This window comes from Acinonyx jubatus, chromosome X (assembly GCF_027475565.1).
Source record: "Acinonyx jubatus isolate Ajub_Pintada_27869175 chromosome X, VMU_Ajub_asm_v1.0, whole genome shotgun sequence".
NCBI classification, from domain to species: domain Eukaryota; kingdom Metazoa; phylum Chordata; class Mammalia; order Carnivora; family Felidae; genus Acinonyx; species Acinonyx jubatus.
The window spans coordinates 93,736,063-93,763,108 of record NC_069389.1 but is presented as its reverse complement, the minus strand read 5'-3'; the positions used below and the strand labels follow the sequence as shown (position 1 = coordinate 93,763,108).

The 27,046-nt window shown below is 41.0% G+C and overlaps 1 protein-coding gene across 6 annotated transcripts in view; it reads left to right on the top strand.

The window, feature by feature from the left end:
* KLHL13 (kelch like family member 13) overlaps nucleotides 1-27,046 on the top strand; it is a 200,252-nt gene that overhangs the window by 47,978 nt on the left and 125,228 nt on the right. The window contains exon 1 of one of the 6 annotated variants that reach the window (XM_027054375.2): nucleotides 21,706-22,157. The exons of the other annotated variants lie outside the window; for them this stretch is intronic. The gene's annotated coding sequence lies outside the window, so the exon portion shown is untranslated. Of the gene's footprint in view, nucleotides 1-21,705; nucleotides 22,158-27,046 lie in introns of those variants that run through there. 6 annotated transcript variants of the gene reach the window in all.

Genomic DNA, 27,046 nt, shown 5'->3' with positions numbered 1-27,046 from the left:
AAGATCCTGAAGATTTTCTCCTATCTTTTCTTCCAGAAGTTTTATAGTTTTGCATTTTATATTAGTTCTGTGATCCATTTTGGGTTAAACTTTTATTTCCTAAGAATAATGTCATTTGTTTTGACTCAGAATAAATATGGTATGGAGGGACAGTTGTAGGACGTATTGTCTCTGGTTGGTATTTTGGAAGCATGGTTTTGTCAATGACTTTAAAGCTCCTTGACCAGCCGTAAGAAATATAGTTGTCTTTGTAACCTAGTTACTCAAAAGTCCGTGTACCTGAAACAAAAATTACATGAAAGAATAAGTATGCGTTCTTAGTACTTTGTTTTCCCCGCAGTTCTGTGTCATTAGAAACAAATGTCCATCCTGACGTATTGAAGAGATTTCATATTCCACCAACAGGTCCAGATCAATGAAAAACTCTGGCTTAACTATCTTAGTTAGAGCTTACAGCTATCACCATCTCCACCCATAAACATAATTTTTTGCCCTTTTCTTTCTGCTAAGTAATAATGTGTTTTTCTCTAAACACAATTTTTGCTATAACGGAAAATAATTTCAAAGTAATGCCACCAGCCACGTTGTCAGACAATAACAGTAAGTGGAACAGGAGAAAGAGTTTAAGTGATTTTAGTTGGGATAAAATTTTAGTATCTGTGAAAATGGTGATGCTCAGCCCTTGGGGAGCTATAAAACCTTTGGTGCTTATGTGTCACTGTTTATCCCTGTCTTAGGCGAGTTTTTTTTTTTTACTTCTGAGTAACAGAGACACAGCTGCCGGTGCCTTAAGGAATGGTTTTATGGGGAGGGGTCAAGGGCAGTGAGCTGGCAAGGCTCAGTAACCTTGCACCTATTATAGCATCTGTGTTTTGGGCCACAGTGGCTTTATGTTGCTTCTCTGTGTGTGATTCCTTCATCCGTCTGTCTCTGAAGGCTGCCTTTCTCTGATTCTCTTTGCACATGGCTACCCCAGGATCCTGAGTTTACTCCAACAAACCAGACTAGAATTATTCTGCTCCAATCCCTGGAGAGACAGTATAATTAGTTTGGGGCAAGTTTCACCCTTGGTCCAGTCAGCTTTGCCCCGGTGGTGTGGGACCAGAAAATACAACCCTTATCTCTTGCTGTGCATCGAAGATTCGCAGTTCTCAGAGACTGAGAAGGGTGTCGGGTCTTCCACAAGTTCAGTTAGTGCTGACTGTGAGACTGGCATACATTTATCTCTTAAAATGTATGGAAATTAATTTGGTTTTCAGAATACAGAAGTTCAGAAAAAGGGTATAGGGATTAAAAAACAAAACTAAAGTACATTAGGCATTGCAAACCCAGAAGATTTCACACTGTCATCCAAGAGTGACCTTTGGTTTCCTTCAATTCTTACATAAATGAACTTAATATAATACATAGAAATCTAGTTGAATATATTGAGTGCAGAGTGCTCTTTATTTTAAAAGATGGCAGTCATTAACATATAAAATATCTGTGGATCCCAAAATTGAGGGAGTTGGAGGTAAAAGAACATAGACATTTAAAATATCAAACATGTATTACAGATTGAAATTGCAGTAAGTTCTTCTAATGGTTTGCATGAAAGCACTTTATCTGAAGAGTTTTCATTTTGATATATTAAAATTCAGAGTCATCTCTAAGTTGGGAGGGGAAGATAGGGAATTAACGTTTATTACAATTCTGCTTACTTGGGCACTTGACATTCTGTTATTCCATTCAGTCCTTACAACCTCCCTCGGAGAAGTAGGCGGTATCATCCCGTGGCCAACGAAGAAATTAAATCCCGGGAGACAGAGGTAGGAAAAGACGTGACCAGGCTGGGATTTAAGCTCACGTCTGTGTGACTTGAAAGTCTCTTTTCTCCCCACTTTACCGTTTGGGAGTAAGAAAAGGTTACTTGCAGAAGCTTTCCAGAGCAGGCTCTATGTATGACTGTATGGAAGCTACCTAGCTCATTTTCTTGTCTATATGCTTTAAAACTCAGTCTCGGACTTAAATGTGTGGCACCCATTTCTCCAATATTTGGAACAAAAAGAGAGTCCTGCCGGTTATTTGATGCTGGTCGCTTAAGCAGCTAGATTTTTCAGAGGCGACCAAAGGGATAAACCAATATTTAAAAATAGCAGTAGCTGCTTCAGTTTGGAAAAGAAAATGTGTTTTAACCTTATATTCTAAAGATTAATGCATGCAAAATTGGGAATTGGAGGGGGAAAGGGAAAGCTGAGCTTTCTTTTTTAGTCTAAATAAACAAGAAGAGGAGAGCAAAGACTGACTAAAGAGTATAAAGCACTATTTTCAGCTTTTCTTTTTTAATGTGAAAAATCAGAAGGAATGTATGCTTCAGAAATGTTTGTTGAAGACAAGTATCTACACATAAATGCTTTATGGTTTAGTTAAATCAAAGAAATTTAAATTGTTTGTTATTGGTGATATTAACTTGATAGAAGCAAAGCTGTCGTTCAAATATTCATGATTTTTACCTGTGAGTTAATGAGAGTTTACCTTTTAATTTATCAGCCTAAATGGCTCCGGCAAATAAAATTAAAATGAATCATCATTTGGTTTATTGTAATTTCAGACTCAATCTGAAAACGTTTCAAACCACGGTGAGGGCGTAATTCGTAAAATAACTAATTTTTTGTCTTTTGGGTAGTGAAAAATATTCATTAACGTTCCAGCAAAAGATAAGAATGTGTTCTCTTTGTAAGTCATCTGTTCAAATGTGGCCTCCCTGGTTTTTCACTTAAGATTAATTTGATACGAATGAAATCTAGCCTAATGCTTTATTTATTAAGAATTCACGGTGACCTTTTTAAAAACGAGGGACCGGAGATGTGGATGAGCTCGATGTTCCAGAATGAAAAGCAGGAATGAAAATTGTTTCATTCTTCAATTGTTTGGCCATTCTTTCGAAGCTATCTTTTCTGGTTAAAGGACAAACTAATATAGCATGACATGCTTTCTTTCAACATCAAACATCAGAGTCTAGCCTAGACTATTTTCAGTTCTAAAAGTACCTAATTAAAAGTAACCCGGAGTTACTGGCTCAGATGTTGGCCCAGGCTTAAGGAGAATGGAGCCCACTTAGAGGTAATGGGTTGAACCAATGGCCCTCCTACTTCTCTTCCGCGCCCCTAATGTTTTTTCTCATTGGTATGCCGAGAGCGGGCAATGGAAACTTATTAGTGACAGAATTTTATTCTTCTGAAGCTAAACCCTCTTGGCCTCTTGACCTTACATTCTTTCTGACTTCTTGATCGCCTTTTCTTACTCCTCTGAAGTTCAGCACATATACAGGTCAGTCGAAGTACAACTAAGCTTCTCTCTAGTGGTGAGCATGTTATGTGGGTCATAGACTTAATTGAAAGAATTAATCTATTAGTCAAAGTCAGCTTCTCGCCACCCTTTCAGGATTGAAATTCTAACTAGTCTGTCTGCACATCTTCCGTCTTAGACGCCTTAATCCACCCTGACGCTGTGGCTGCTGCTCAGCAAGATCTGAGAGGATCACCTAGGAGTCCGTTTTGCATATTCACGCTCAATGGTCGGGTTTCTCATCAACTACTACTCTGCTCTTTAACTTTTTTGCTGCCAGTTTCGGGGTCACTGTTTCTTAGTTCTGTCTGCTAAGCTAGCAGAGTGCCAGTAATGAAGAACATTTTCCTTTTCCTCTTGACCAGATTCAGGGCTAGTTCCTGAGTTCTCCGGGCTCAGTTCTCTGGGAGGCTCCGTGTGCACGCTTATCCCCTTCGGGCCCCCACCTCCCCCTTTTGTTATTTTTTTATTTTATTTTATTTTTTAATGTTTTTATTTATTTTTGAGACACAGAGAGACAGAGCATGAGCAGGGGAGCGGCAGAGAGAGAGGGAGACACAGAATCCGAAGCAGGCTCCAGGCTCAGAGCTGTCAGCACAGAGCCCGACGCGGGGCTTGAACTCGTGGAGGGTGAGATCATGGCCTGAGCTGAAGTTGGACGCTCAACCGACTGAGCCACCCAGGCGCCCTCCCCACCTCCCCCTTTTAAATAAAAATTTTGTAATACTTTCTTTAGCCAGAAATAATGTTCACGGATAATATCACCTACCTATACATATAATAATAATAATAATAATAATAATAATAATATAATGCCATGATTATAACATAAAGGGTAAGCGACTGTAGTGTATAATACCACAGTATGTATTCTAGGATGTAACTGAAGGCACTGTTGTCCTAGAAGGTGGAATGAAGTCATGGATGTTTGTACCTACTTCTAAAGAGCCAGTTTGGGTTTGTGAGGAGCAAGAAGACAATTCTGTATAAGAAGCCTGAGGAAATAAAAAAAAGCAGTGATGCACGTGGACCATAAAGTGAACATGTCAGGATAAGTAACAACTTACCAGCCTCGTTTGCATATGGCCAGAGAAAGAAGGAATTAGTTGAAGTAGGAAAAGCATGCCAGGACAAATTATGGACTGTCAAAATGGGGGAAATGAAGTATGATAATTCTCCCAGATGACCTGGGCCATGTTTGTAAGTCTGGTGACAAACTAACTCCGTATGGTGTGATGTCAGACAGGGCACTGACAGGGTATCGCAGAAAGCGGATCTTGTGTTTTGAAATACTGCCACCTGTCGCGGCATATTCTAGATTGTCGGCACTTCCAAAACCCTTGAAGACCACATCCTTCTGCGAGTGATGAGGAATAAGGGATGGTTTAAAAAGCGAAACAGGGGCGCCTGGGTGGCGCAGTCGGTTAAGCGTCTGACTTCAGCCAGGTCACGATCTCGCGGTCCGGGAGTTCGAGCCCCGCGTCGGGCTCTGGGCTGATGGCTCGGAGCCTGGAGCCTGTTTCCGATTCTGTGTCTCCCTCTCTCTCTGCCCCTCCCCCGCTCATGCTCTGTCTCTCTCTGTCCCAAAAATAAATAAACGTTGAAAAAAAAAAAAGTGAAACAATAAAACAAGAAGCCATACAGAAGTTGGGCAGTAGAGTCTCTACACAGAGAAGATTGAAAAACTACAGGCACCTCCCAAATAAATACTTCTAGTATGGCAGAGCTGAGGGTTTTAGTGTTACAAAAATTTATATCTATATATACATATAGATATATATGCTATGACAACCTGACATATTAAAAATAACTTTCGAGAGGTACGTGCTTTTATGTGTCTACTATGTTCATAATGGTTTGTTTGAAATTTGTTAAAAGGAAAGCCGTATCCTCTGACGTTTTTGCAAAGGTTTCAACGATAGGTTGTTGAAAAATGCTTTAATATATAGAGCATGGAGTGAACACATCATTTCACTTTGAGACGATGTCTTTATTTGATTCAAACTTCTATCTCCATAAGAAGCGTGCCCTAAATGATTAGGCTTTTCTCTGAACTTCTTACAGAAACTACCTAGTGTTAGTATACACAAGAGTGCTCCTGATACCTGCTTGTGTTGTATTTAGCCTGGTAGAACATTCCTCTCCTCTGGGATATGGAGCAATTCTTTGTTGCGTGGGACTGTCCCAAGCATTCCATGACTCTGGTCCCTTGCCCACCAGTTGCTAGTGGTTTCCCCCAATAATTAAGAGTTGTAAAAGCACTTCAACACGTTTCCAAAATGCTCCGTACGGAGTGGTAATCACTGACTCATTGGCTCTACTTTGCTAAGTGTACATGCCTGCATTTCTTTCTTTCTTTTTTTTTTTTTTTCAAGACAGAGAGCGGGGGACAGGCAGAGAGAGAGAGAGAGGGACAGAGGATCCCAAGCAGGCTCCGGCTGACAGTGGAAAGCTCGACATGGGGCTCAAACCCATGGACTGTGAGATCACGACCTGAGCCAAAGTCAGACGCTTAACCGACCGAGCCACCCAGGCGCCCCCATGCCTGCATTTCTGAAAACAACCTTCATAAATTTCACTTATGACTTAAAAACATTTGCAGTCCTCATGTCCTCTTACAAAGAGGATCTTTTTCACAGTGTGACTGTGAGGGACTGAATTGGATCCTCAGCTAAATTCAGATACTGAAGTCCTAACTTCCGGGGTCTCAGAATTTGACCGTGTTTGGAGATGGGTATTTTCGGGTGGGCCCTAATCCACTATGACTGATGTCCTTGTAAGAAGAGGAGATTGGGACACAGAGGGAAGACAGCCATTTGCAAGTCAGGGAGCGAGGCCTTAGAAGAAAGCAGCCTGCCACCACCTTTCCCTAAGAGCTCCAGCCTCTAGAATTGTGAAACAGTACATTTCTGTTCTCCAAGTCCCGCAGTCTGTGCTGCTTGCTCACGGCATCCTCAACAAACTAATACAGCGACTGACTGATTTTTTTTTTAATTTTTTTAATGTTTATTTATTTTTGAGAGAGACAGAGACAGAGTGTGAACAGGGGAGGGGCAGAGAGAGGGAGACACAGAATCCGAAACAGGCTCCAGGCTCCGAGCTGTCAGCACAGGGCCGACGCGGGGCTCGAACTCACGGACGGCAAGATCATGACCTGAGCCGAAGTCGGACGCTTAACCGACTGACCCACCCAGGCGCCCCAGCGACTGACTGATCTTAATGTAAGTTACCTCTGGTCTGGCACACGGGGTGACAGTATAATCGAGTGGTTGTAGTTCATGTTTTCAGGGTTTAAATCCTGACTTGTCCACTTACTCGTTGTGACCTTGGGCCCTCTAACCTTGGGAAGGCTCCATTTTTTTTTTTTTTTTTTTTTTTTTTTTTAATCTGTCAAATGAGGATCGTAGTACCTTCCTCACTGGGTCGTTGTGAGGATTCAGCACGATAAGTAATGTGAAAAGCCTGGCGCACAGAAGACCTCTATAAATATTAGTTCCCTTTTCATCTGCCTCCACTTGTAGGTATGTTTTGCATTTTCTAAAAGGCTATAAGGACATGCTTGGGAGATGAGCCTTCCTTGTGGGAATCTCAGGCTGCCTGACTGCTGGCTGGGGCGGGTGGTTTGGGAGTAGTTGCGCTTTTTCAGTACCCTCGTACTCAATAAAGTGCATGTAACGCTTCGCGTTTTATGAACATGTAGCGCCTCCCTCTCAGTGCTATGAGATGCACAAGGATTAGCCCTCACGTGCCTCAGGAGATACTGTTGTCGTGGCCTTTGTTTTGCTTGTCTGACTTCATTTAAGACACAGGAGACCTGTCTTCCAGGAATTTGTTGGGTTAAGTCTTCCTTCTCTGTGATCCATAGCACGATAGCATACATACCTTTATTCATAGCTCTAGGTTAATGGTCTGTTTCCCCTGTGAGATCGAGGTCTTTGAAAGCAGTGACTCTCCCTTGTTCATCATCGTATTCCTAATGCCCTGTGCAGTGCCTGGTTCTTTGTAGGTGTGCTATAAATTACGTATCCCTGACAATTTTTTTTAAATTTTATTTTTATTTATTTTAGAGAGAGAGAGTGAATGAGCATGATTTGGGCGGGGGGAGGAGAGAATCTCAAGCAGGCTCCACACTCAGTGCAGAGCCTGCTGCGGGGCTCGGTCCCATGACCCTGGGATCATGACCTGGGCTGAAATCAAGAGCAAGATGCTCAACCAACTGAGTCACCCGCGCACCCCTCCCTAACAATTTTTGAGTGATGTTAAGCACTAGGTACTTTTTTTAAGTTTATTTCTAATTTTGAGAGACACAGAGACAGTGCAAGTGGGGGAGGGGCAGAGAGAGAGAGGAAGAGACAGAATCCCAAGCAGGTTCTGCACTGTCAGTGCATTGCCCGATGTGGGACTTGGCCCCGTGAAACCGTGAGATCGTGACCTGAGCTGAAACCAAGAGTCGACGCTTAACCAACCGAGCCACTCAGGTGCCCCAGCCCCTCATTTTACAGATGAGAGTTATGTATTCAGGGTTCTGTGATTCATTGGTAGAACTAGCATTTGAGTTCACGCTAGCTGTCTTAGGAGTCCATGCTCTTAATCGTTATACTATAAGATGCCTCTTCCCTGAGAATGGGAGGGTTGTCATCTCTGATATTGTGGGGGAGTGTTAGCCAGAGAGAATGTGGAACATTTCATGGGGACGATCCAGAGCCTGAAGTACATCTTACCTGGAGACAAGTTGGTTGGGGTGTGTGTGTGTGTGTGTGTGTGTGTGTGTGTGTGTGTATTTCCTGAGGCTTGGGAAGGAAATTGTATTTTATTGTGCACGCTTTTTCTATGTTATATCAGCTGTTAGTAATGAAGGTGCAGACAATGGGTTGTATCTCTGAAATGCATTTTGTTCATCATCAATGTGTTTATATCGTGATGGGGAGTGAATTTTTCTTGCCATAAGTCTCTCATTACCCCCCTACTCCTTTATACATTATGAGATTTACTTTGACAGCAGAGTTAAGGCAGTTGGTATACCTTTAGGGAATTGCTATATTTTTCATGAAAATAAGGTGAAAAAAGGTAAAGATGCCGCTCAGGTTTCTTGATTCCTTGTAAAGTGGAGCATCGTGGAGTGTTTCTTTTTAAATAACTTGGCCCCCTTCACACCGACATATTTTTTATTTTAAATACTTTGGGTAAATATTTTCTTGCTGACTCATGGTCATCTTTACTGCCATTACTATAGAGTGTTTTAGAGATACTCTTAAGATTTGTTGAGACTTGCAATATATGATCTCAGATGGTCATGCTCTTCCTATCTTCCTTGAACCAGTATTTATGATTTTCCTCTTTCTATTGCCATCACATGTCATGGAGTCGCCCTGTCAGTGTGCCTTCCTGTAGCTGCCTCCCTGCCCCCTTCTGATTTGTGGCAGGCGCAGAACCAGTTTGCCAAGCCTCTTAAGAATTGTACTGGAAGGACTAAGGGGCATGTCAGTTACTAATGTGAATGTTCATTTGTGCTTGAGCTTTGTGACATCTGTTTTGTCTCTGAGGCCTCTTATTTACTTACTTCTTTGCTGCAGTCTGAATAGATGACGTTCCCACAAAACTGGTTCATTCTAGGCATTGTACCGTAAAATATTCAACATTTTCATTTTCTGGGTTAAAAAGAATTGCTTGGCTTAATACTCAAGTAATTTTCCAGCAGATTGTCTTAGTGACGTTTCGTAATTGGATGTATTGGAAAGTAACATTCTTCCTGCTTCGCTGAAAGAAATGGTGCTGTAATGTAGTCTGGGGAAAGGGGAAGCAAAGTCAACAAGTATTTTCGCCGGTAGTTTTGTGACTTGCATTTATTTAGGTACCTTGTGAGTCACTGAGTTATAATTCTTGATCCAGAAGAGATTACTGGCTTTGATCCCTGGTTTCGTCACTTCTGGCTGATTTGACATTGGACAAGTTTTTCAAGCTCCCCGGATCGCAAGGTCCTCACTGGTGAATTTCACATACTCAAGTCTACCTTCAAGGGAGTGAGCTTTACCGAAATTGTTCGTGCTGATTGCTTAGGACAGTGTGTGGCAAGTAGTTAAGTCTTTATCACATACCTACTCATGTATGGTTTGCCCTGCACCATGATAGGCCTCTAGCAACTGTTGGTAAGTAATTATAGATTGAAGAAATAATATCTTCTATAAAACATTTAACCACACACGCCCTTTTCGCACTCTCCTTTCCTTCTGCTTTACGGTCTCCGAAGCAGTGTTATCTCACTGCTGCTATCACTGCTTTCCTTGTAGTTTATGAGGCCAATGAATGGACAACATTGGAAATGAGTAGGATAAATCCTATCCCCTGTTTTATAGGTAAGATTACTGAGGCTAGGCAGGTACCTGGCCTAAAGTCACATGGCTAGAAACTGGTTGAGCGAGGATGGAAACCCAGATCTTTGGACCCACCCCCCTGTGAGCAATGAGTGTACATCACTTATTTGAAGTGCCTTCCACAGAAAGGACCCTAGCAAAGTCAACATTTAAAAAGGATTTGTGTACAGCAGAAGTGGATGTAATGGATCCTATGGAACAAGTAAAGACGGGAAGGTCGTAAAGGAAGCAGAGTACTACCAGCCCATACTTCTTTTCCTGTGTTTCCTTATTCTCTAGTTGGCCATTGCGCATTTTTTCTAAGGATGATTTTGCACTCTGTTGGAATTTGTTTTTTAATGAGTTTTCCATGTTTAAAAAAAATTTTTTTTAATGTTTATTGCTTTTGAGAGAAACAGAGAGCGTGAGCGGGGGAGTGGGGGCCGAGAGAGAGGGAGACACAGAATCCGAAGCAGGTTCCAGGCTCTGAGCTGTCAGCACAGAGCCCAACACGGGGCTTGAACTCACAGGGCATGAGATCATGACCTGAGCCAAAGTCGCGCGCTCAAACTACTGAGCCACCCGGGTGCCCCGAACTTTAGTTTGGTTAAGGGCACCACCATCCATCAGTCCCCCAAGATACAAAAACTTGAGTGGTATTTTAAACTCCTTCCATCCATCCATCCAGTTCGTTAAATTTGTTCATTCCTCCTCATCCTCACCGCCACTATTTTATTTCCAAATCTACCTGCCGCTCTCTTAGACTATTATGACAATCTGCAAACTGTTCGGTGTGTTTCGCCGTAGGTCTTCCACACTGTGGCTGGTGCTCCCCGGTTCCTCCAGCCTGATTTTGACATCTCACTGTTCCCCAAGTTTCTGCAGTTACCTCTATTACAGTGCATTTATCCTGAGGTAGAAACCACATGGAAAAGGCAAGATGAGTACTGGAGTTTCCAAAATAATAAACTGGCTTTTTAGTGACTTCCAAAGATGATCAGTGCTCATTTTTAGCATCATTATGAACTCATGTATTCAAGCATATATGATGTGCTTCAGTCCTTACTGCTGAAATGATCTCCTAATTGGCCAGTGGGGGCTTGTGTTGGTTTCAGAGTCCTCTTGACATGGTCCCTGATAGTCTTTGATGACTTCCTTGCTTTTCAGTGCAAGTTATTCCTGTCTCCTACATTTTCTGCTCTAGACCCCCTAATCAGCCGTTTATAAAAAGGAGTCTTTGTGAGGCGCCTGGGTGGCTCAGTCAGTTGAGCGCCAGACTTCGGCTCAGGTCATGATCTCGCAGTTCGTGGGTTCGAGCCCCACCTCAGGCTCTGTGCTGACAGCTCAGAGCCTGGAGCCTGCTTTGGATTCTGTGTCTCCCTTTCTCTCTGCCCCTTCTCGGCTCACTCTCTTTCTCTCTTTCTCGAAAATAAATAAATGTTAAAAAAATTTTTTTTAATGGAGTCCTTGTTCCTTTGGGGGGTGGGTAATGTTATTTAGATTACAATATAGTTGGTCAGACCATTGTTTCTACTAGATTGATCATTGTTTTGAAGTCTTTTTTTTTGGCATACAGCTACAATTTTCCTGTAAGATAAACTGTATCATGTATTCCTTCTGATGATGCCAATTTAGATGTAAGGCTATGGGATTGTAACTTTAACCTTATTGATATAACATCTTTATCCCCTTTCAGCAAATCCAAAATTTCAGTGACACCTACATAATTATTTTGTTTATTCCACTATACATGCTAAATAGCCTCAGAATAACAATACCGACACAACCATCAACGATGTGATTATTGGAAGCAGTTTACAATTTATGTGTGTATATGTGCTCATGGGCAGGTTTTATTGTCCTTAAGGTATAGGCCACCAGAAATATATAGTTAAATGGTGTTTTATTTTTAAATTGATTTTATTTTTTAATTTTTTTTAATGTTTATTTATTTTTGAGAGAGGGAGACACAGAGTGTGAGTAGGGGAGGGGCAGAGAGAGAGGGAGACTCAGAATCTGAAGCAGGCTCCAGGCTCCGAGCTGTCAGCACAGAGCCCGATGCAGGGCTTGAACTCATGAACTGTGAGATCACGACCTGAGCCAAAGTCGGACGCTTAACCAACTGAGCCACCCAGGCGCCCCTATTTATTTATTCTGAGAGAGACAGCGTGAGCGAGCATGAGCAGGGGAAGGGCAGAGAGAAAGAGGGAGAGAGAGAATGCCAAGCAGGCCCTGTGCTGTCAGAGCAGAGTCTGACTTGGGGCTCGAACTCACGAACTGTGAGATCATGACCTGAGCCGAAATCAAGAGTCAGATGCTTGACCAACTGAGCCGCCCAGGTGCCCCACATGTCATTTTATTTTTGAATTAGGTAGAGTATTTACACAGTTTGAAAGTCAATACAAAGGAAGACATAGTAAAAGAAGTCCAATTACTGTCTTTCTCTCCTCCTCTAGGTAACCATCCCTCCCCCCTTCTTAAATAAACAGTAGCACATTGTATACACTATGAGCTTCCCCTCTCCCCCCACCCCCCAATAAGAATATATTCCGGCAGGTAGAGCCTGGGGGGCTCCGTCGGTTAAGTGTCCAACTTTGGCTCAGGTCATGATCTCACTGCTCGTGAGTTCAAGCCCCGCGTCGGGCTCCGTGTTGTGTATATATACTGTGGTCTGTTCAACCAGTCCCCTGTTGACAGATATTTGGACTGTTTCTGCTTTTGCAGATAGTACTGCAACGAATATCCTTGTGTATATAATAAGATCTTAAGTTAGACCCTAAATGAAACTTAAGGACATCTTGTGTAGTCTGATAATGGAGACGTGGAGTACTGGCCAGTGAGTTAACGCCTGTATGATTGGGCTTTTCGTGGTAATGTAGGTCATTGTGTTAGCAGATGATGTGTTCGAGATTTGTATGCAATTTCCTCATGTATTACTGGCCATAGCTTGTCCCTCTCTGATGCAATAAGGTGCCATGGAGATTAAAAAATCTAAGACTGATATGAACTTATTAAAGACAACATATTTACATGGCCTTTTGTTGTATTCCCCCCTTCTCATATCTGTTGTGAGAAGAAAATGTTTAAAAATGCCTTGGTTTTTTTTTCCCCCTTCTTTCAGCCTCTTTTTCTCTCTCATGACTTCTAACTACTTTGGTAAAAGCTTTTTTAAGCAAACTTTTTGTCCTCGGTAAAGCAGAGAGGATTAAATGCAAGTGCCCTGCTGATGGGAAGTTGGGCCTCTGGGCAGGGGCTGAGGGGCTTCTCAGCTGGACTGCTGGCCATCTTCCTGTGGTCTAGAGAGAAAAGGAGTCCTGAACCTTGAAGGGACAAGGAAGTTCCAAGTGTAAGCCTTGGTGTTCTGGATACTTGCAATTGAACTTGTTTCTTTCTCTTTTATTTTATTACTATTTTTTTAAAAAATAGGCTTCATGCCCAGTGCAGAGCCCAATGCGGGGCTTGAACTCACGACCCTGAGATCAAGACTTGAAACTGAGATCTAGAGTCGGACGCGTAACCGACTGAGCCACCCAAGAGCCCCTCTTTTTCTTTTAAATACTAATCCAAACGAAAGCCTTAAAGCCTACCTTTTGTTGTTAATAATACAAATTTCGGGAAAGAGGGGAGAAATATTTTAATTGAAAGTATCAGAAAAAGTTTTTATGTTTATGTGTTTTTGAAGGTAAATATGTAAATAATCATACAAATTTTGTTTTCTAGTCTGCTGGGGGTAGATGGAATAGTGGTTGGAAATGCTATAAGTAGTAAAAATATCTAGCAAAACAAATCTTGTGTTGTCAAATGATCTTCCTTCCTTCACTCTTATTTAGGAACTTGTGAAGCTGCACTTCACAGGGCAGACTCCCAAATTCTCAGCCACTCTTGCCAGCTGTTTTCAGTACCCGTGGTTTGCCCTACAAGCAATTTCCTCAAAGTAGGGTTGCCAGATTTAGCAAATAGAAATATAGGCTGCCCAGTTTGATTCAAGTTTTAGATGAATAACAACTAACTTGTTTAGTATAAGGAAGTTCCGGGCAGTATTGGAGACATCCTTATACTAAAAATGTATTTGCTGTTTATCTGACGTTTGAATTGAACTGGATGTTCTCCATTTTACCTGGTAACTCTGTTCCAAACCAAGTACATTAGAAACTCCATTTAACAAGTCAGTAGCCTTTGAGTCCTATTAATTGAAGCCATGATACACTGCCTTCTCTTGACTAGAGGTCTCTTCTCTAGTTGTCCTTCCGGTTTCCATTGAACTTGCCTATGGCATCAGTGGCTTAACACCAGACCTCCTTATACCATTTGTAACTGGTAACTGTGATTACATTATTTCAGTAGTACATACACCAATCATAGGCAAGTGTGAAAAGCGAGTTGTTTCTAAGCAAACAAAAGGGAATGTATTGCAATGACTACTGAAATTTCAAGGGCCCATTTAAATGTTGCAGATTACAAAAAAAATAATAAAATTTAAAAAATAAATGCTGCAAATTTAAGGAGCGGCCGCTGAGTATGGGTGAAACAGCGTAGTACCTGTCGAGCCATACTGGAGTCTGAGGCAATAGGAAAGATCAGTAATACCAGTGCTGTCTTTATTTAAAATGCTCATCTTTTGGTTATCGTGGGTTTTCCGGATTCACTTAGACGTTTTGAAAAACAGGTTTGTTGAGATTTTATTCACATACCGTAGGATTCATCCATTTCAAACGTGCAGTTCCATAATTTTTAGTATATTCACAGATACAACTGTTACCATAATCCACTTTGATATATTTTTATCACCAGAAAAATAGCCCCCCTGCCCTTTAGATATCACCCCTCGGCCCCCAGTTCATCCAGCACCAAGCAACTACTAATGTACTTCCTATCTTTGTAGATTTCCGTCTTCTGGGCGTTGTATATGAATGGAGTCCTACAACACGTTACGTTTTTTGATTGGCTTCTTTTGGTTAGCGTCATGTTATCAGTGGTCATCCATGTTGTGGCATGAATCAGCACTTTGTTCCTTTTTGTGGCTGAATGATGTCCCCTCATATAAGTATAGTACATTTTCTTTCTTCATTCACCCACTGGTGACCATTGGGGTTGTTTCCAGTTTTGGCTCCTGTGAATGGTGCTGCTTACATGCACGAGTGAGTTTGTGTTCACTCCTCTGTTTTCAAATCTTCTGGGTATATTTCTAGGGGTCGATGTGCAGGTCGTGTGGTAGTCCTATGTTCAATGTATTCAAGAAGTGCCAAACTTTTTTTTTTTAACTTTTTATGTCTTTATTTTGTTTTGAGAGAGAAAGAGAGACCGTGTGTGCGGGGGGAGGGGCAGAGAGAGAGAGAGAGAGGGAGACACAGAATCGGAAGCGGGCTCCAGACTCTGAGCTGTCAGCACAGAGCCCGATGTGGGGCTCAAACCCACGAACCGTGAGATCATGACCTGAGCCGAAGTCGGACGCTTAACTGAGCCCCCCAGGCGCCGTGGAACTGCCAAACTCTTATTTCCCAGTAGCTGCGCCATTTTCTCTTCCCACCAGTAATGCACAAGGCCTCCAACGTCTCCATACCCCTGCCAACATTTGTTACTACTGGTTTTGTTTGGTTTTTCATAATAGCCTTCCTGATGGGTGTGAAGTCGTATCTCAGTGTGGATTTGATCTGCATTTTGCTGATGATGAGTGATGTCAAGCATCTTTTCATGTGTTCTTGGTCATTTGTATGCCTCCTTTGGAGCGAGTAACCATTCAGGTTCTTTGTGCATTTTTTTAATTGGGTTTTTTGTTGTTAAGTCGGAGTTCTGGATATTCCTCATCAGATTTATGAGTTGTAAATCTTTTCTCCCATTCTGGAGGTTGTCTTTTTACCTTTCAGTTTCTTTTCCTTTTCTCATTTTCAAAACATTTATTCGTTTATTTGATTTATGGAACGGGACAGAGCGCAGTACTCAGGCATCTCATGGGGGGGGGAGTGCAGGGGGCTAACCAGCAGCTGGGCCCCCTCCTTCTTCCCTCCAGGCCCAGGAACTTTGTCCATGCCTGCACTTTGGAGAGGCTCCAGGATGCGTCTTTGACCCACTCTATCTCCGGGTTTTCTCTTTTCTCTAGGCAGCAAGCCTGAAGCTTCAAAACTTTTTATTGATTGAGTTTTTTGAAAGATTATTTTTTTTAAGCAATTTCTACACCCAGTGTGGGGCTCGAACTCACAATCTTGAGATCAAGAATCACATGCTCCACTGACCGAGCCAGCCCCTTTATTTATTTTTTAAAAATTTTTAATTGAAGTATAGTTGATATACGATATTATGTTAGTTTCAGGTGTATAATTTAGCGATTTGACAATTGTCTACATTAACACATGCTCCCCACCATAGGGGTAGTTACCATCTATCACCTTACAAAGTTATTACAATGTTACTGATGACATTCTCTATGCTGTACTTTTTCTTCCCATGACTTATTTATTTTATAACTGGAAGTTTGTGCCTCTTAATCCCCTTCACCTGTTTGACCCATCCCCCCCACCCCTCCCCTCTGGCAACCCCCCAGTTCTCTATATTTATAAGTCTGTTTCTATTTTGTATTGTTTGTTTGTTTTGTTTGTTTAAGTTTTGCATGTAAGTGAAATTATATAGTATTTGTCTTTGTCTGACTTATTTAACTTAGCATCATATGCTCTAGGCCCATCCCTGCTGTTGTGAATAGCAAGATTTCATTTTTTATGGTTGAGTAATATTCCATTGTATATTTATATGCCACATCTTCTTTATCCATTCATCTGTTGAAGGACGCTTAAGTTGCTTCCACATCTTGGCTCTTGTAAAAAAGGCAGCGATAATCAAAGAGGCGCATATATCAGTTTGAATTAGTGTTTTTGTTTTCTTTGGGGAAATACCCAGAAGTAAATTAAATGGATCATATGGTATTTCTATTTTCAATTTTTTGAGGAACCTTCATACTGTTTTCTACAGTGGCTGCACCAGTTTGCGTTCCCACCAACATTGCGCGAGGGTTCCCTCTTCTCCACATCCTCGTCAACACTTGTTATTCTTGTCCTTTTTATTTTAGCCGTTCTAACTACTGGTGTCAGGTGATGTCTCATTATGGCTTTTGTCCTATCTTGGTTTTTTTTTCAGAGAGAGGGCGATTGGAGGACAGGGGTGGGGGGCAGGGTTGGGGGGAGAGAGAGAGAGAGAGAGAGAGAGAGAGAGAGAGAGAGAGAGAGAGAGAGACAGAGGATTTTTTTAATGTTTTTATTTATTTTTGATACATATATATAGAGAGAGAGACAGAGCATAAGTGGGAGAGGGGCAGAGAGAGAGGAAGACACAGAATTTGAAGCAGGCTCCAGGCTCCGAGCTGTCAGCACAGAGCCTGATGCAGGGCTCGAACTCACAGACTGAGAGATCACGACCTGAGCCGAAGTCGGACGCTCAACCGACTGAGCCACCCAGGCGCCCCGAGACAGAGGATCTTAAGCAGGCTCCACACTGACACGGGACTTGATCCCACAACCCTGGGATCATGACCTGAGTGGAAACCAAGACTCAGATGTTCAGTTGAGGTACCTAGGTGCCCCTCACTGTGGTTTTGATTTGCATTTCCCTGATAGTGATGTCGAGCATCTTTTCATGTGTCTGTTGGCCAGCTGGATGTCTTTGGAAAAATGTCTCTTCAGGTCATCTGCTCATTTTCAATTAGATTGCTTGTCTGTTTTGGTGTTGAGTTGTTAGAGTTTTAAAAATATATTTTGGATATGAATCCCTTATTGGATATATCATTTGCAAATATCTGCTCCCATTCACTAGGTTGCCTTTTCATTTCATTGATGGCTTCCTTTGCTGGACAAAAGCTTTTTAGTTTGATGTAGTCCCAGTTATTTTTGCTTTTGCTTCCCTCATCTGAGGAGATAGATCCATAAAAATATTGCTAAGACAGATGTCCAAGAGTTTACTACCTATATTTTCTTTTAAGAGTTTTATGGTTGCAGGTCTCACATTTAGATCCTTAGCCCATTTTGAGTTTATTTTTGTATGTGGTATAAGAAAGTGGTCCAGTTTCATTCTGTTGCATGTAGCTGTCCAGTTTTTCCAACACCATTTGTTAAAGAGACCATCTGTTTCCCGTTGTATATGCTTGCCTTCTTTCTCATTGATTAATTGATCATAGAAGCATGGATTTATTCCTGGGCTCTGTCTTCTGTTTCACTGATATATGTTTTTTTTTTTTTTTTTTTTTGGTTTTTTTTTTTGGCCAGTACCATGTTGTTTTGCTTACTGTAGCTTTGTAATGTAGTTTGAAATTTGGGGTTGTGATACTTCCAGCTTTGTTCTTCTTTTTCAAAATTGCTTTGGCTATTTAGGATCTTTTGTGGTTCCGTATGAATTTTAGGTTTATTTCTTCTAGTTCTGGAGAAAAAAAATTGGTATTTTGATAGATTTTTGCATTGAATCTGTAGATTGTTTTGTGTAGTATGGACATTTAAAAATATTAATTCTTCTAATCCATGACCAAGTTATATCTTTCCATTTATTTGTGTCGTCTCTAGTTTCTTTCATTGTTGTCTTAGAGTTTTCAGAGTACAGGTCTTTCACCTCCAGGGTTAAATTTATTCCTAGGTATTTGATTTGATTTGATTTGATTTTGTGAGAGAGAGAGAGAGAGAGAGCGCGCAAGTTGGGGAGAGGGGCAGAGGGAGAGAGAGGGAGAATCCCAAGCAGGCTTTATGTTTAGCGCAGAGCCTGACACAGGGCTTGATCCCACGACCCTCGGATCATGACCTGAGCCAAAATCAAGAGTTGGACCGTCAGTCAAGTGAGCCACCCAGGTGCCCCTGTTTAGGTCATTTTTAAAGTGCGTTTTATTGTATGTAGTTGTAGCTTTAGTATGTCTATGGGAAGAGATGAGCTCATGAACCTCCTACTCCATGTTCCTCACAATCAAAAATTTTTTATCTTGATGAAGCTCAATTATCTTCATTTTCTTCTGCTTTGAGGTCATATTTAAGAATCCTTTACCAAATCTGAGAGCATAGCGATTTACCTCTATGTTTTCTTCTATGAATTTTTTCCTGTTAGCGCTAACATGAAGAGGTTGACCCACTTTAATTTTTTTTTAATGTTCATTTACTTTTGAGAGAGAGAGCGTGAGAGAGAGCACATGCGAGCAGAGGAAGGGCAGAGAGAGAGGGAGACCGAGGATCTGAAGCAGGCTCTTCACTGACAGCAGCGAGCCTAACATAGGGCTCGAACCCACAAACCATGAGATCATGACCTGAGGTCAGATGCTCAACCGACTGAGCCACTCAGACACCCCATTTTAGTTAATTTTTGTATATGGTTTGAAATGAAAGGTCCAACTTCATTATTTGGCATATGCTATCCAGTTGTGCCCAGTGTTGTTTTTTGGAGATACTGTCCTTAATTTTACCATCAGCTAGAGAGTTTCTACAAAACAGTTAGTGAGATTCTGATAGGGATTATGTTGAATCTTCAGATCGGTTTGGGGAGCATTGGCATCTTAACAATATTAGGTTAATCCATGAACATGGGATGTTTTCCCATTTATTTAGATATTATTAATTTTTTTTAGCAACGTTTTGTTCTGAGAGTATCTATTTTGTACTTTCTGTGAAATTTATTCCAAAGTACTTTATTCTTTCTCATGCTGTGATTATTGAAATTGTTTTCTTAATTCCATTTTCATTTTGTTTATTGCAAACGTATAGAAATGCAATTGATTTGGGTATATTGACGTATCTTATAACCTGGCTGAACTCATTTATTAATTCTAGTAGTCTTTTACTTCATTCCTTAGGATTTTCTTTATGCAAGTTCAAGTCATCTGCCAATAGAGGTAGTTTTGTTACCTCCTTTCCAATCCAGATGCCAGTCATTTCTTCTCCTTGACTGATTCCTTGGCTACTGCTTCTAGCACGTTGTTGAATAGAAGTGTTAAGAGCAGATATCCTTGTCTTGCTCCTGAGATTAGAGGGTAGCATCCAGTCTTTCATTATTAAGTATAATGGTAGTTGTGGGTTGCATTTGTAAACTAGCTTTCAATGAGTATTTATTTGAATATTGAGTTTTGGGGACCCTCTTAAAATTTAGAGCCTGAGGTGTAGCTCCATTCACCTCAGTCCTGCACCTGCCATTTTATTTATTTATTTATTTATTTATTTATTTATTTATTTTTGAGTAAAAAATTGTTTTCTAAGTTTACGTGTTTATTTTGAGAGAGACAGAGAGAGAGAGTAGAAGTAGGGGAGGGGCAGAGAGAGAGAGAGGGATAGAGGATCCAAAGCGGGTTCTGTGCTGACAGCAGAGAGCCCGATGTGGAGCTCAAACTCATGAACCACGAGATCATGACCTGAGCTGAAGTCGGACGCTTAAGTGACTGAGCCACCCAGGTGCCCCTGCACCTGCTATTTTAATTTTTTTTTAACGTTTATTTATTTTTGAGAGAGAGAGCAAGCAGGGGATGGGGCAGAGAGAGAGACACACACAGAATGTGGAGCCGGCTCCAGGCTGTGAGCTGTCAGCACAGAGCCCGACGCGGGGCTTAAACTCATGAACTATGAGATCACGACCTGAGCCAAAGTCAGACGCTTAACTGACTGAGCCACCCAGGCGTCCCTGCACCTGCCATTTTAAGATTGGGGGTGATGGTGCCTGCTGGCTCAGTCAGTAGAGCATGTCATGAGTTCCAGCCCCATGTGTGGTGTAGAGTGTACTTAAAAAAATTTTTTTTTTTAATTTGGGGGAAATTGTAAAAACTTAAGGATTCTGGATTCATATTGCTGTGCAAGGTGCTTTATATTCTCTTCCTGTTTTAAAGAAAACAAAACAATTCTATAAATCACCATTCATGCATTTTATTGTAATGGTGAGCTTAATTTATGAAAGAAAACGTCAAGATTCAATCAGTAGGCCTGTGCACAAAGAAAAAGCTTTGGCTGTAGATCAAATGGTAAGGCAAATCACAAATGATTCCTACTTTAAATTTTTGACTCATCAATGAACGATGGACCCAATTAAACCCCATAATACAATTTCCACCGTGGATATATAAGATTGTACAAGTGATAGAGCTGCCTGCCCTTCTCTTCCTGCCTTCTTTCGTGTTGTTAAATTTGATAAACGTACCTGTTATGGACCCAGGAGAACTATTCTCTATCCAGACCTGCCTCCTGCACTCCCTCGGGTCCCTTGCACAGTAAACGTTGAGTGGCCCAATTAATAAAGTGGAGACGTGTATGTTGCAAAGCTCTTAATCGGAAACATTGGCTTTCTGTTGAGCTCGAATTAGTGAATTGTCATTTACCAATTATTACCATAGTTGAAGGTTACTTACTAAAAAGAGGTACAACACTAGTGAATGGACTACACTAATTGTGATCAGGCCAGGTTTTTTTTTTTGTTTTTCATTTAATTGACTCGTTTTGATTATGAATGAATGGGATATTAAATAGTATTGTATCTTACAGGCTCCTGGGTGGCTCAGTGGGTTGACATCCTACTTCGGCTCAGGTCACGATCTCATGGTTCATGAGTCTGAGCCCCGCGCCGGGCTCTGTGCTGACAGCTCAGAGCCTGGAGCCTGCTTCAGATTCTGTGTCTCCCTCTCTCTCTGCCCCTCCCTCTCTCAAAAATAAATAAACATTAAAAAAAATTTTTTTTAAATAGTATTGTATATTTTTAAAAGGAAATTCTTTGTATTTTTAATTTAATGTTGAACAATAGGGTAAACCTTTAGGAAGGCAGATTACTATCAAATACTCCATTTGTTTTCTGAGATTGTGGTCTATAAATTAGAGTGGATCTTAGTTAAAGAGGGTTCTTAATTCAATATTAATAGCTAATCATGTGGGTAGAACTCAATATATTCTTCTTGGTCAGAATAATAAGTATTATATATAATATCTTATATATAACATATAAATGTATATTATTTATATATATAGTTATATATGTGTGTGTGTGTGTGTATATATATATATATATATATACACATAATATACATAGACTAATCTCATCTGTGTGAATTTTTCAAAATTTTCCCATAAAAATTTTATTCAAAATATAGTCAGGATTCTCCTCATATTCACCTAAGTTATTTTGAGGAATGATTAATACTTTTTCTTTTTAAAGAAACACCATATGGAATTTATCACTGTGAAAGAAATACTTTTATTTCTTTTTGCTACTGTTTAGATGCTGCTCAGCATTTAAAGCATGGACTTTAGATTTCAGCTATAGATTGATTTGAAAACCAGAATCCATCAGCTTACGGATCTCTTGTGCAAAGACATTAAATGATTCAATCTTTACTTTTATAATACCAGAAGAATATAATGTAATAAAATCCCTGTGTTGCATCTCGATTTTTCAGCAGTCACTTGGAACTTGATTATTCTATTATCTTGGACATACAAGCATTTTTGTTTTAAGATCGCTTGTGAATCTCATTTTGCTTGGATAAACAGCTTTCTGGTAAGATGATTACTGTAATATAAAACCACTTAAGAATTTTACCCTTTGGAACATTGAGGACAAATTGAATTATGGCCTGCTAACGTGCAATTGGGGAAAAAAAACAACCACCTTCACCTGCTTGTTTAAACTCACCCCCAATTGGAAGCTTTAATAGACGATTCCCGCTTAGTTTCCTTCTCCAGTAAAATGCACAGTAATTTTTTCTCTCTTTCCTGAATTTTGGTATAGACTTCGTTTTTGAATTTCTCATAAGCCTTCTTTCTCTCTCATTGTCTTTCCCTTGTTTGCGGTTCTTAGAGGGAGATATAGGACTTCCCATGGTAAATAGGCCCTGAGAGATGTCTCACTATCTTTTGAAGGTGACAGTGTGGAAAAGAGCCGTAGGTTGTGCAATGAATGTGCCCTTAAAACGGCTGGGGCTTTTCTCCCAGTTTTACCCACGCATACAAACCCACGCGACTGAGCTCAAACCTCTTTGCTTTTGCTTACTCTTCCTGTCGTGGTTCTTTTTCGGTGAAAGGCCTCTTCAGAAACTTGCCTCCTGGTTGACACAGCTTTATTATTGGTTTTGGGGAATACTTTACATGTTATGAACACTAACCTTCTGCCGGTTACGTGTTGCAGGTTTCCTCCTCATCCCCCCACCTGCTGCTGTCGCTTGTCCGTATGTTCGGGGCACAGTCGTACCCTAGAGAATCATAACCTTTCTTTCTTTTTACTAACAAATTGACAAACTATTCTCTTTTTTTCTTTTTTTAACATTTATTTATTTTTGAGAGAGCGAGACCGAGCACCAGTGGGGGAGGGGCAGAGAGACGGGGGCGCACAGAATCCGGAGCAGGCTCCAGGCTCTGAGCTGTCAGCACAGAGCCCGACACGGGGCTCAGACTCACAGACCGCGAGATCATGACCTGAGCCAAAGTCCTACGCTTAACCAACTGAGCCACCCAGGCGCCCCACCATTTTCATATTCTTTACGGCTTCTGCGTTTTGTGTTGGCCCTCAGAAAGATTTTATTTTTGCCTCTTTAAAAATATATATTCTTTTTTATCTTCTACTGTTACAGTTTTAGTTTTTCACGCTCAGTTATTTATTCCATCTGTGGGATGTATCTGTATGGTGTAGATGGGATTTCAGTTTTTTCCCTAACTTAGCCAGTTTCCCCAGACCTCTTTATTGAGAGATTCACCATTTTTTGTTACCCAACCTGAGTACCACTTTCTCCACATAGCTAATAACCATAAGCACTTGGATCTGTTTGGGGACTTTATTCTATGGATCCCTCTGTCCCCATACTGGTACCACACGGTTATAGTTACCGTAACTTTACAGTACATTGTACTATCGACTGCGAAAGGTTGCATCGTCCCTTATTTTTCTGTTTTAAAACATTTTGGGTGATTTTCCAGTGAACTGAGGATTCAACATACAAAGTAGCCATCCTCTGCCACCAAAAAGAACTTAGGACCCTTTGCCAATGTGATTGGAATTGTGTTGAGTTTCTATATGAATTTTGAGGGAACTTCGCATCTTTGTGATGTTGAGTTTTTCTATTCGATATTTGTATATATTTATCCCTGTATCCATTTATTCATGTCCTTTATGGTTTTACAAACCAGTAAAATTTTATTGTTTGTAAGTCTTCCGGGTTTCTTTTTTAAGCTCATTCCTAGGTAGTTTACAAATTTTGTTGGAAGAGAAGACATCTTTGTCTTTATGGGGCTGATTTTGCTGTAGTGGGCATTTTACTGTATTAATTTTCCAGTTGATTCTTCTAAGCTCTCTATAAAAACGATGTTATCTGTCAGTCATTAATTCTTAAAGTGTGATCCGTGGTCTCCCAGCAGGAACAGCCCTTGTGAACTTCTTTGAAAAGCAAATTCTTGGGGCACCCAGTTGGCTCCATAAGTAGAGCATGCAACTCTTGATCTCAGGGTTGTAAGTTTGAGCCCCACATTGGGTGTAGAGATCACTTAAAATAAAATATTAAAAAAAAAAAGAAAAAAAATTCTCTAGACCTATCCCACATCAACTGAATGAGAAACGCTGGATGCTGGGGGTGAGGCCCAGCAATCTCGGTTTATCTCGCTTTCTAGAGGATTCTGCTACATACTCAAAGTTTGTGGACCACTGATGTAAATAATGATTTTTATTTTTTCTTGCCCATATTTTCTTTTTTTTTTGGTTTTTAATTTTTACATGTTTATTTTTGAGAGAGAGAGAGAGAGAGAGAGAAAGAGCCTGAGTGAACAGGGAAGGGGTAGAGAGAGACAGAGACACAGAATCCAAAGCAGGCTCCAGGCTCCGAGCTGCCAGCACAGAGCCCGACGCGGGGCTCGAACTCAAGAACCGCGAGATCATGACCTGAGCCAAAGTTGGATGCTTAACCGACTGAGCCACCCAGGCGCCCCTTGCCCATATTTTCTTTTCTCATTTCTTTTTTTTCTTGCAAGATGTTTGTGTAACAGTGCTTAATGAATTATGTAGAATGGACTTTGACCGAAGAGGCTGAGACAGATTGCTAACTTCCAAAAGTAAGACTGTAGACAGGAATGGTGAGAAATGCACTATTCCCTGACCAGGTGAATGGGGGAAACGAAACCTTAGTGACAGGGAGATTGAGTGAGGGAGACTGAGTGTATAATTTAGGGTAAGGATTTTGGTGGGTAGCAGAGAGAGGTATGATTCAATATGAAACATGACAGTGTCACTCCGGTAGATAAGAGTTATAACACTGTAACATTGAAGGAGACGAAGACAGCTAAAGCTTGGCAGTTGACCTTTAAACATCCATTAGAGAAAGTTTAGCCCTTGTTACAAGAGGGCAACCACTATTAGAAAAACCAGATAGAGGGGCGCCTGGGTGGTTCCATCGGTTGAGCATCTGACTTCAGCTCAGGTCATGATCTCACGGTTCATGGGATCGAGCCCCGTGTCCAGCTCTGTGCTGACAGCTCAGAGCCTGGAGCTACTTCAGTTTCTGTGTCTCCCCCTCTCTCTGCCCGTCTCCCGCACATGCTCTGTCTCTGTCTCTCAAAAATAGTAAATAAACGTTAAAAAAAAGGGGGGGGGGAGAGTGGTACTGTTGTAAGAGGCAGTGGAACTGCATGCTGTAAACTGTAATGGTAATGACCACATAGTGGTCCGTGGGCAGATTGCCTCAGTGACTTTTGGAAGAAAACTGAAATTGTCAAGGACAGTGCATCCTGGCATGCGGCCAGGGGAAAGGGAGAAACTTCTGGGACATGAGGGATCGAATCTTTTTGGTAGGAGTTTAGGCCAACAACTAGCTGTTCTACCTCTCTGGACCCCCTCGTTACAGCACAAAAATGCTGATAAGGAGGAAAGCAGGCAAGTTGATCACTCGCATAAATGTTCTGAAATCCAGTACAGCTGCAACCTTTAAGACGGCACAACCTTTATTATTTTTAGTGTTGCAGATGTTCTTATGGGTGCATATGTGGGAGCATCCTACACAATCCGCTCCAGTTCTAGATTTACTCAAGGGGGGACAAATCGCCACCCAGCTCAACATCTAGGACTGACGTGTTTAGGGTAGGAGGGTGTCTTCAGTGCCATGGGTGGGAGGCGAGTGTGGTGTCTTTCCTCTGTGAAAGCTGAAAGATTTGATAGTCTAACACTCTGTGACATTTTTAAAACTTGTCCCAGAGAATACAATTCTATTTCTTAAACGCCACTCTTTGCAATTTCAAGGCGATTTTGAATTTGTACTGCTTGATTGAGAGAAGTACCATTATGCAGTTTTTCTACACGGTGCCCTTTTTCAATTTTGTAGTGTATTACACTTTTCACTGATCTTTTCTGTCCGCTTTTCTTATCAGTGTGCTTAACAAAATTTTATTCGAAGGCAGATGATCCTAGACACTCTGGGTTTGTTTTCTGTAACATAAGGTTAATTCATCAGCAGTGTTTACCTTTCATGGTGTAAGATTGGTTAGACATTTCTCAAATCTCATTTTTTTATTTTTATTTTTTTAATGAAAAAATTTTTTGTGTAATGTTTATTCATCTTTGAGAGACAGAGAGAGACAGAGCATGAGTGGGGAAGGGGTAGAGAGAGGGCACAGAATCCGAAGCAGGCTCCAGGCTCCAAGCTGTCAGCACAGAGCCCGATGCGGGGCTCGAACTCACGAACCGTTAGATCATGACCTGAGCTGAAGCTGGGTGCTCAACCGACTGAGCCACCCAGGTGCCCCTCAAATCTCATTATTTTTAAAGCTATTGGCTCTTGGGCAGAGTGGGAAAGAGTGAGACAGTGGATTTTAATTAAATGCTAAGTCCAAAACTGGAGATCTCTGTTTGAAATATCATCTAAACATATGATAGGTTTGTGTGAAATATTAGACTTGTGAATCACTTAAACGCTTCAGAGTAAAATTGGTTGAACTGATGCAAGTTATTGCAACAATCCAAAACAGTCTTATCTGTTTCATTTCTGGTGCACTAAGTAGAACATTCTAAGGGCAAAACCACAATTATGTCTTTGTCAGGTGTGTGCTCTGCGTCATGATCAGTTTTCCTTGTATTCGTGAGAATGTCATGACTGTGGAGACGTGTGTCTTTTTCATTATAATGCATGTCTGCGTCTGTTGCTGTCCTGTCTTTTTCCTTAATCTTTGGAAGCATTCTGTCCATCTATATCTGCGGGCCTTTATATGTCATATCTTGTCTGCTCATCCACATGGTCCCCACTTTCATGTTCTACGCTGTTTTGTTTCCTTTTATGAAAATATTTCAAACATACAGAAAAGTACAGAGACCAGTATAACGAGCCCTCATATGCCCACCACTTAGCTGTGATAGCTTAACATTTTGCCATCTTTTTTTTCAGATACCTATTAAAGTGTTAAATACAGGTGAAGCTT